Source organism: Corylus avellana, chromosome ca6 (assembly GCF_901000735.1).
Source record: "Corylus avellana chromosome ca6, CavTom2PMs-1.0".
Taxonomy (NCBI): domain Eukaryota; kingdom Viridiplantae; phylum Streptophyta; class Magnoliopsida; order Fagales; family Betulaceae; genus Corylus; species Corylus avellana.
In genome coordinates this window covers 11,219,561-11,230,287 of record NC_081546.1, presented here as the reverse complement: position 1 = coordinate 11,230,287, position 10,727 = coordinate 11,219,561, and the positions used below count along the sequence as shown (strand labels likewise).

Below are 10,727 nucleotides of genomic sequence, written 5' to 3'. Positions count from 1 at the left end.
GTAAAAGATCCCAAGGACGAAATAAGCAACAAGGCAAGAACACTGTCAACAAGAAGGGGAAAAAGAAGAAGGTACATAACCTATCTCAAGATGACCTCAATACTTCTCAAACTTCATTGCCTCATACAACACATGTGATTAATATGACGATTCACCTGATTTTGGGTGCACATATCATTTGCTCAAATATGATTTTTCATTTGTTTAATTTATTATGTAAGGTTCCATCAATGTGGCAGCAACAATGGTTGATCCAATGTCTGAGTTGTCAAAATTGATTAGCCAACACAAATATGAAGAAGCCTTCGTCGCAGCCTTTTGAAGATGTGATATGTCTATTGTATACTGGCTATGCTCTCAGGTTTATAAATTCATCATGTTATCTTAGTTATTAATGTTATATATTTAAAAGAAGTTGCCTTAAAGTTTTTTTTTTTTTTTTCCCTTATTTAGGTTGATCTACAGCATATATTGTCTATATATCATCTTCCTTTGAGCCAAGTAGTATTGCTTCACCTTTTGCGGCATCTAACCTACGGTATCAATATCAATATGCCCCACACATTTGGTTGGATGATAAGCGTCGCCAATGCTATAATCCCAACAGACCCAATGATTGCAATGCATGCGCAGCCCATCTTCAATGAAGTTTATGCCCTTCTCAACCATTGACAATACTTGCCTACGATTACTGGTGATGAGCTTTCAAGTATCCGCTCTCTGACACATGTCATTATGTCCAAGAGCAAGTAAAATTTAATATAGTTTATGCCTTTGATGTTGGCATATTTTTTAGGGAATTGTCATGTAACTGTTTTTTTTGGGAAGTTGCCATGTGACTTTGTCTTTTTGAGAAATTGTCATGTAACTTTTTAAAAGGATTGTGTTGGGAGCAACATGGAAGAGCTTGTCTATAAGAACATTTGGTTCAAGGTGGGCTAGCGGCTTCAAATTCCTTTTTTTTTTTTTTTTTTTGTCATTTATGTTTATTGCATATTTCTTACTGTTTATGAAAGTTTTTTATAGGGTTCTTTGATTTTTTGTTCATTTATTTTTGGGGGAAGTTGGATTTATGGGTTGTTGGTTGTTTTAGACAGTGAAAGTGTCTGTTAATTTGTAGTTATAACGTGCAAATGAAGGTGTCAATGTTATAATCAAAGCTAGATTTAGTTATTCAAGTATTGGTTTTTGGTCCGATTGATCTTTTGTCACTATACGTCTGTGATGTATGGTTCTTTGAGGATTTGTTTCTTTATATTTGGAAACTGAATGTAGCTTTAGGAAAAATAGTGAATTTGGGGGAGTGGGTTTTAGTAGGGTGATTGTTGTTTTAGTGTCTATATTTTTTTCTCCTCTTCACAGTTATTGTGTATCTTAATGTGGCATCTAATGTATCTATTATTTCTAGTTCTCTATTTTATGTTTGTTTTGCATATTCGGGAAAGGTTAGAGTTGGATTTATGGGTTGGTGGTTGTTTTAGACAGTGAAAGTGTCTGTTAATTTGTAGTTATAACGTGCAAATGAAGGTGTCAATGTTATAATCAAAGCTAGATTTAGTTATTCAAGTATTGGTTTTTGGTCCGATTGATCTTTTGTCACTATACGTCTGTGATGTATGGTTCTTTGAGGATTTGTTTCTTTATATTTGGAAACTGAATGTAGCTTTAGGAAAAATAGTGAATTTGGGGGAGTGGGTTTTAGTAGGGTGATTGTTGTTTTAGTGTCTATATTTTTTTTTCCTCTTCACAGTTATTGTGTATCTTAATGTGGCATCTAATGTATCTATTATTTCTAGTTCTCTATTTTATGTTTGTTTTGCATATTCGGGAAAGGTTAGAGTTGTCTCAAGTATTAAGTTAAAATTTTATCTTGTCGAAAAACAGCGTGTATGTCCTTGAGAATTAGGTTGTAACAAAATGGCGTATTTTATAAGAAAATGTAGATGAACGCATTTGCAGGTCCTAAATTTTGTGCAAAGATAAATTTAGACACTCGCGTCATTACAATTTTGGTTCCTTGGAGAGTCATGCGACACTTCATTACAGTTTGCAGAAAACACCCAAAAACATTAAATTTTGAGGTAATTCAGAAACAGGAGGGTGCCAAAGAACCATCTCATCTCAGTAGGCCAGTTCCTGTGGAAGTTTCTTCTCCCTCCAATGACAAGATTGCTTACAACATATTAACCACTTGGCAAAAAAGCTTTGCCCATGGAAAAAATACAGCAATAAGCTATCTAAACCCTTTTTTGTAAAAAAAAAAAAGAAAAAAGTAATTGGCCCCAAGGGGAGGGGGAATGGAATATTTAAACTAATAATCTTTGTTTCATGAGGTGTGGTCTTGGCCCCAAGACGAGGGGGAAGGGAATATTTAAACTAATAATCTTTGTTTCATGAGGTGTGGTCTACATTCAATTTCTAAAACTATATATGAAAGTGATGCCAAAAAAAAAAAAAAAAAAACTACTGGAAAGCATCATTTCTCCGTCAGACTTCAATTGTACATACAATAAGTCAATTCAAAATTTTCAACCACTTCTACTTCCTCTATCTCCTTAGTAATTAACTTTTCCTGACACAATTCAATCATATTGATTCGCAGAGGATAAAAAATGAATGAAAGGAATGATAGCTCCAAAACATAGGAGTGAGGATATGAAAATATCATTTGTTTTGAGATTCAACATACTGATTGCATGTTTTTCCACTCATTGTTATGCCTTTACAGAAAGATGTTTTAGAATAGAGATTATATCAGTGCTTACAAACATTTAAAGGCATTCAACATATGTCATGCAATCTTCTCTGGAAGAACCAACACAATTTAACTAAATGATAAACTACTGAGTAAGGTCAAGTAGCCCCTTCTTTGATAACAAGAATTTATATGCTTTGACACAAAAATCAGAATCTAGATGTCTATGTACTATTAGCATCAATACACTGTTTATCTAATATAAGAAACATCTATATGTTGATAGTCAAACTTAAGAATCATCCAGAACTCGAAAAACCAAGTTGCTTGATACTAAAAGATTTATATGCTCAACGTATCAAGACCTATACCTCACTGGATGAAAGAAAATAAATGGCCTATATTTTCAAAAAATTCATGGTCCTTGACACCTATGAGTCACACAGTGATTAAGTTTAGCTACGTGGAAGGGACCATGGAATGCAGATGAAGTGAAGGGACAATAAAATACACCCATTCGCCAATTACTTCCCATATACCTATCATTCTATCTACTGCAAATTGGAATTCAGCTCCCATACTATGCATTATAAATTACATTGACCGAAACTACAATAAAGTGTCCACACCTCTCTTCCCAATATTGCCAAAAAAAAAAAACATTTGCACAAAAGACCATAACCAACCTAACCGAATGTACTGCAATTGATGTAGAATACTCTTACGTTGTCATCTAGTAAGTTTCTTTTTCCCTGATAAAAGAAAATATTTTTTGTTATAATAAAAATTTTATTTTACTAATGTTAAATCCAGAAAGCAACAATCAACTTGAAACAATCCAAAAAACTGAGAGATACATAGAAAACCAAAGTAATAACAGAGATATTCATATTGGTACATTTTTATTCACAACATTCATAGTGTTGTTGCTAATCAATTTCTCCACCATCAGCAATATCTTATTAAGCTACGCAAGCTCAATAGCTTACTATGTATCAAGTAAAAGAATGTAACATTAGCTCCAAATTGGGGGGGGAGGACTTATCCTACATGTCCCATAATAATCAGGAGAACCAATCATGAATATATGATTTCTTTGACATTCCCCAATGGCAGCCCACCTTGGACAATGTTCATCTTCATCCGTGCATTCAATGCCATCCACTTCAGGTGAAACTTTTTCCCCACTAATAGATCTTATGTGGAGCAATTTGGTGGCATACCACATTTCCCCCTCAAGGACAAGGCATCTAGGCATGGGAGCTACTCTTGTCAAGAGATGCATTAGGATGAAGAGTGAAAAACAGAATAGCATTCCCTTTAATAGGTCTCAGGATGCTACTACTCTTTGTACAACTGGACCAAATCTTACCCAGCTGAGAAAGTTTCAGCAGCAGTTAATAAGCAGTTGTGAATTCATGACCTAGAAATGATAATTAATACAATAAGTTTTAATATCGTTTATCTCTCACCTCTGACTCAGGAAAGAGAATCTCACCACCCCGTGTGGCATTTGAGAGGTACAAAACAACTATTTCCATCAAAGGCTTGGTTAATTCTAATGTTGATTTGTTACCAAAATAATCGCAGTTCTGATCAACCTCTTCGATCCCAAAATGCATAACCTGTAAGGGCATGCTGTTCTCTGAAGGAGAATGACACATCAGGTAAAACTATAAAGATATACATCAGAATGGATTTCAATATATAAGCGAGTAGATTAAGTACAACATACATAATCAAGTTTAACTATCAAGAGTTGAAAAAATTTAGAGAGTGAACTATTTACTTCAGATGATATAGAAAGATGTAAAAGCAGGGAATCCAACTTCATCAATACTATCATCAAGCACTATATATGTAGCAAATCTGAAATATAACCATAACAAGCTCTTAATGAGATTATTTATACAGCAGTATAGTGTTGATGCAACTATTACTACTAATCAAGTGTTTTGTACATATAACCATTATTGGTTGTTGATAAATAGAAAAACTAGGATAACTCACTACAGAAGTATACCATTACTGGTGTAACTGAAGGACATATTGTGAAATTCTTTAGTAAGTTGATCAATTTATATGATAAAACAGGTTTATCCTTGGAACAATGAACAATGCCATAAGTCTAAAAATTTGATTTGAACAGAGCAATGAGGGCTTTGGATGTTAAATCAGACCTCCTATATCTTCTAGTGCACATACTAAATGGCCATTTGGACACCAATTGCATGCAAAATAATCAATCCCATTACCATTCATATGAAAAATCCAAGCAAGTAATATGAAATAAACAATTTCATTTACAAGAAGATGGCAATGCAAGAATAGAAATTCTTCAAAGAACAGAAATCTAAACCATACATACACAAAAATCTAAACCCTAAATCTAAACTCTAAATACACTAAAGCCCTATTATGTTCGAAATTCTTCAAAGGTCTATTCTTCAATGCTTTGAAATTTCACCATGTAATTCAAACCAAAAACTATTTTTCTAGGGCATGAACAAACACAGCCTCAACCAACGAAAAAAAGAAATAAAAACCCTTACCCAATAATGTTCAAAAAACAGCAGCCAATAGTGTTCAAAACTCTGAACACACAGAAATCTAATACACTATTCTAGCAGGCAATAGTTTTCAAAAAGCCCTAGATTTTGCACGTGGAGGAGAGAGAGGGATTACTTACCGCCGGTGGAGGAGAGACAGAGCCTTCGGCTTCGTCGAAGTGAGAGAGACAGGAGCTTCGCCGGTGGCCGTAGACGTCGCCGGAGTGAGAGAGACAGAGACGGAACCTTGCACCAAAGTGAGAGAGACAGGAGTGACGTACAGACAGCTTCGCCGGTGGCCAAAGAACTCCCTGGAGGAGAAAGAGGATGAGTGTGGGAGGGAGAGTGAGGGACTGAGAGAGGATTTTTGGATACTGAAAGGGGAAAAGACGATGTGTATGGTTTAAAATTCAAACTTTTTTTTATATAAGGCTTTGTTTGGCAACAGCCTTAACCCAGACACTGTTCAGTGTCTGGGTCAAGGCTCGGTTTTTGGGGTAAAAATACACCCATTTTTCCCCATTTTGCCCCTCTCTCTTCCAACGTTGAAACAGGCCTTCTTTTGTGACTTTCCCACGCTGAACAAACGAAACTGGCCAGCGTCTCCCCAACACAGTGCCCCTCACACACGTCCGAAGCTGCCTAAGGAAAGCCATTTCTGATTTCTCCCCCACCCCTCAAGGCTATTCTAAAAAATTCTCACATCGCCCCAATTGCTGATGAAAACCGCTTTTGATTTCTGCTCTTCTTTTCCAAAGTTGAACAGTTTTCTTTAGATCTCTTCCCACGCCAACAGGAAACAACAAGATCTCCTCTATAACACAAGGTTCTCACATCGCCGTCTTCAAGTCGCTTGTTGTTATTTATTTCTCTCTCTAATCTCTCATGATTTAGGGTTCTCTCTCATATCGCCCGCATTTAAACCATGAGGATTTTCTGTCTCTCTCATAATCTCTCATATTTGTTAACAAATAGGTAATTCTTCCTCTAATTATCAGCCTGGCAAGTGGAAAACTCAGATTTTGGCCTCTATTCTTCATATGAGCTTAGTGATTTCTTAATACTATTCACAAATTTATTATGATTGTCCTCTCTGATTGTTTAGACCTGCTGTTTATCTTCCTCGGGTATATTAGAGGCTTTGCCTCCCAAAAATCCAGAGCACGCATCCAGAAATTCATCTGCCAGTGAAGCCAGACGCCAATCTCGGTGGAGAAGAGCTCTAGCCACGACTCCACGCACACGATCACGATCGAAGGTACTGCATATAGCTTTTTGTTATGGTTCTGTAAAATTTTATTTTGTTAGTTTGGTTTTTGCTTATCTTGTGTAGAATTTTATTTTGGTTTTTCCTTATAAATGTTGGCAGAATCACAATAAATTGCTTGAAAACCTGTTTATGCATGCCCCATTGAGAAAGAGGAAAATTAGACACTACAACATTTCGTAACAAAATTTGGGTTCAGTTTTGCACAGCTGCTTGCTGAGAGCAGGGCAAGTTTTCCTGTGTAGGTTAGATATTGTTGCCCACATGAGATTGTGTGATATAATTGTAACAGGGGTCCGAGAATCTTTTGAATTATTATTGATAGCAGACTTTGTTTGGTTGTGTCCTAGGCTGGTTTCCTGTTTTCCAAGTGTATATGCATTTTTGTTTGATTCAATTGTCTTATAATTCTAGAAGTGTATAAGGATACTGAGTTATATACTCATTTTGTAGGGCTTTCTTTTTTTTTTTCCCCCTTTTTAGGCATTTGACTTGAAAAATTCTAGATTTGTATTTGGATACAGATTACAAATATATATGATATATATTATCTTCTTTATTCTCTATAAAGGACCAGGAATGCATTGTTTACGTATCATTGGATGTGCATTAACAGCTTCTTATACTTATACTTCTTATACTTATATTTAAAAATTAATAATTTATAAATTAAATAAACTATAAATAATCTAAATTAAAATTAAAAAGTGTTTTATGTTAATATTGGAATTACTCTGGAAAAAAAAGAGTATCTGTCCCAGCTTTGCACAAATAAGGTCGATACGTTGTATATCAAGAACAAGCGGATATAAATTACAATGATTGCGTAAAATGAGTAGCACAATTAATACAAAACACAAAAAAATATAAATTACAACAGTTAAATATCTACAATTTAGAGGGAAATAGTTCATTTTAACATCAACTTGCTACCACTAGATGCATTGTAACCGCCAACATAAAGGAACACCAGCAAGATAAGCAAAGCCAACATTGCCTGATACGTCATTTGCTTTAACTGGAACTTAACCTCTCTAGACTAGTTATTCGCTACCGTAGATTTCCACATCTCATCCCTAGACTAAAACATGTTTTCTAGACGTGTTCTATACTGTGTTTGTTAAGTAGCCAACAATTTTTCAAGTCTACCAATTTCTGCCCGGGTTTGCTCTTCTATATCCTTCAAGCGTTGCATGATTTTTTTTTTTTTGTAAGCTGTCATCTCGTTGTCAGCCCAAAGAAAGAAGCCACAATCACCAACTTGCTACAACATACAAAATTTGGAAGAAAAGTCAATAATATACCCTAAACCAAATAAAACTGGTCAAAAAATGTAAACATGGAAAATAAATGTCATACAATACCTTATACTTTTCGCACTCATACTACTTTCTGCTGTAATTATCATTTGTCCAGGAATACCTTACGCACGCTACAGCTCCACAGCGGCATAATGGACGGCCACTCGATGCATCACTATTTGCAGACATACTCAACCTTGTCATATTGTGAAGAAAACAAAGATGTAACAACAGAAAAAGATCTGGTGGTGGTAAACCGAAGAGCTTGGATGCTCAACAACCTCTTAGTAGAAAACAATCAGTCAGAAACAAAGCAACCTCACTTAAGCCCATTTTCCTTTTCTTTTATTTTATTGTATACAACGGCGGATATACAGGGGGGCGCCCCTAGTCAAAAAAATTAAAAAAAATTCTTTAAGTATTTTTAAGTTAAAATTTTGAGGGCACCCCTGAAAAAAAAAAAAAAAAAAAAAAAAGAAAAAAATCAATTTCTACTCTCAACGATCCAGCACGGCAATACGCTAAAAAAAAAAAATTAAACTTACTGCAGAAAATTGGTTAACCCATTTGCTTTATAACATCTGCAGAAAATTCACCCACTAAAAATTTCCAATAATCATAATCACTCCTCCACCATCCATTGCCAAAAAATCAAAACCCCAACAGTGTTGATTAGTTACACAGAACCACAGAGCTCCAACAATCAAACCCACCCAATGAAATTTCTCTAATCCACTCAATGTTTAGATTATACTTACTGCAGAAAATTGGTTAACCCATTTGCTTTATAAAATCTGTAGAAAATTCACTCACTAAAAATTTCCAACAATCACAATCACTCCACCATCCATTGCCAAAAAATCATAACCCCAACAGTGTTGATCAGTTACACAGAACTACAGAGCTCCAACAATCAAACCCACCCAATGAAATTTCTCTAATCCACTCAATGTTTAGATTATGCTGTTAGGAAAAAAATCAAATACAAAGCACATGTAATTTCAGGGGGGAAAAAAAAAACAAAAACTTATTAATACCGCCCCTACAAGAATTGAATCCTAACCCCGCCACTGATTGTATAGGCAAGACTTGTACCTAAGACCTATCCTAACCCCGAACACTTTAAGCATGCCCATTATTTCAACCAGAAATGCCTAGTTCCTTAACCTTGTTAAAGAAATTGATGCTTAAAGTTTCTAACTCCAAAAAGATATCTTCCCTCCCTCCCTCTCTTTTCCTGGTCAGTGGCAAACTGCAATCCTCACTTAAGTACCACGTTGCTATTAAAAATGTAAGAAACATTCTACGCTGGGTTACATGCCCTGTTGCTATTGAGGTGTATCAAAACAGGGCACGAAATATAGGAAAATGGAGGATGCCTCTCAAGCTTAAGAATATATCAAACTGTAATTTGAGTTTTATCACTCAAATTACAGGCCAGAAGCAGAAACAGATTACAGAAAAAGAAAAACGTAATAAACACACACACTCTGTAGGGGCCGGTGGAATTTTGTTTTGGGTCGTTTTTCTCCACCCATTCTCAGCCATCAACACGGCTCCTAACACCCAAAATCGCAAGTAAACCCACACCAATTTGAGCCCAAAATCAACAACTACAAATCCTATCATAAAACTTAATGTGGGTACAATATAGCACCAACAACCGAAAATCACTACAACCAACCACAATAATTTGAACCCAAAATCAACAAAATCACAACACATCCGAAATTTCCAAACAAAAACCCTCATCCAATGGGCCTAACCCCGTTTAAACTACAATGGAAACCCTAAAAAATAAACCCTAAAATTTTTGAACCCTCACAACACACCAAACAGCAACCAAAACGCCAGAAACAATGGCCCCAAATTCTGAGGAAAAACCAACCAAACCGAAAGGAATTCAACAAAGAACGACACAGGGGGAGAAAAAAAAAAGGAAATTCAGGCTCTTACCTTGTGGACGCGCACTGATTTTCCCCCTGCTCGAAACAGAGCATACGCTGAAGGCACGGTGAAACGGGAACGACTGAGGCTGTATTTTCGGGAGGGGTGGGGGTGAAACGGCAGCAGGTATTTTCGCAGGGGGATGGGTGCTTCAGGCGTTCAGGAGAAGCCACGGAGATGGAGAGTGGGCTGAAGGAATTTGAGATGCTGGGGGAAAACAGACGCTGCTTTCGGACGGTTTTGGGAGAAATATAATCAGGGGCAAAAGTGTAAAGACATATTCAGAAAAAGACAAACACAGTGTTGAGGTCGGCCTCAAGGCTGTTGCCAAACGCCCCCTAAAAAAAATGACATGTAGGAGAGAAGTTAGCCATGAGTTGGGTTTGTTTTGTGACCTTAACATTTTCCTATTATATATATATTAGATAAAATTTGGTTGAGATTGACATAATTTTTTTTTTTTTTTTTTGAAAGGTAAAACATTTCATACTCATTCATTGATAAAAGGTCGCGAGCAAGAGATCTTACAAACAAAGAAAAAGCTCTGAAGCAAATCATAGCCGAAGCTAAAGTTACAATCATCAACCAAACAGGCCAAACAAAGGCAATAATAACCGCTAACCCATAACTATTCATCAGGTTTAAGTTTAGATCAGCACCAAACAGACACAATCTAATGCATAGGTAACGCTTATTTCTCGGCCCTGAGAGCCAAAAACCCCATGCAGAAACTCATCATCCTCGACCCGAAAGTCAGGATAACGTTTACATCCACAACCCAAAGGTCTAGACTAAAAGCAAACAGACAGATCATAAAGGGAGGACAAAGACTTATTACAAACAAAAAATAGAAGAGAAAAAAGGGAAATAAAACAGAAAAGTAAATAATAAATACATGAAAAAAGGAAATATAACAAACAGAAAACCACAATATAGGGAAAATAACAGGAGAAGCACACAAAGTGGAT

The 10,727-nt window shown here is 35.9% G+C and overlaps 1 pseudogene; it reads right to left on the bottom strand.

The window, feature by feature from the left end:
* Nucleotides 1–3,710: 3,710 nt before the first annotated feature.
* On the bottom strand, nt 3,711–5,900 carry LOC132185174 (probable prolyl 4-hydroxylase 12; annotated as a pseudogene).
* Between the last annotated feature and the right edge of the window lie 4,827 nt (nt 5,901–10,727).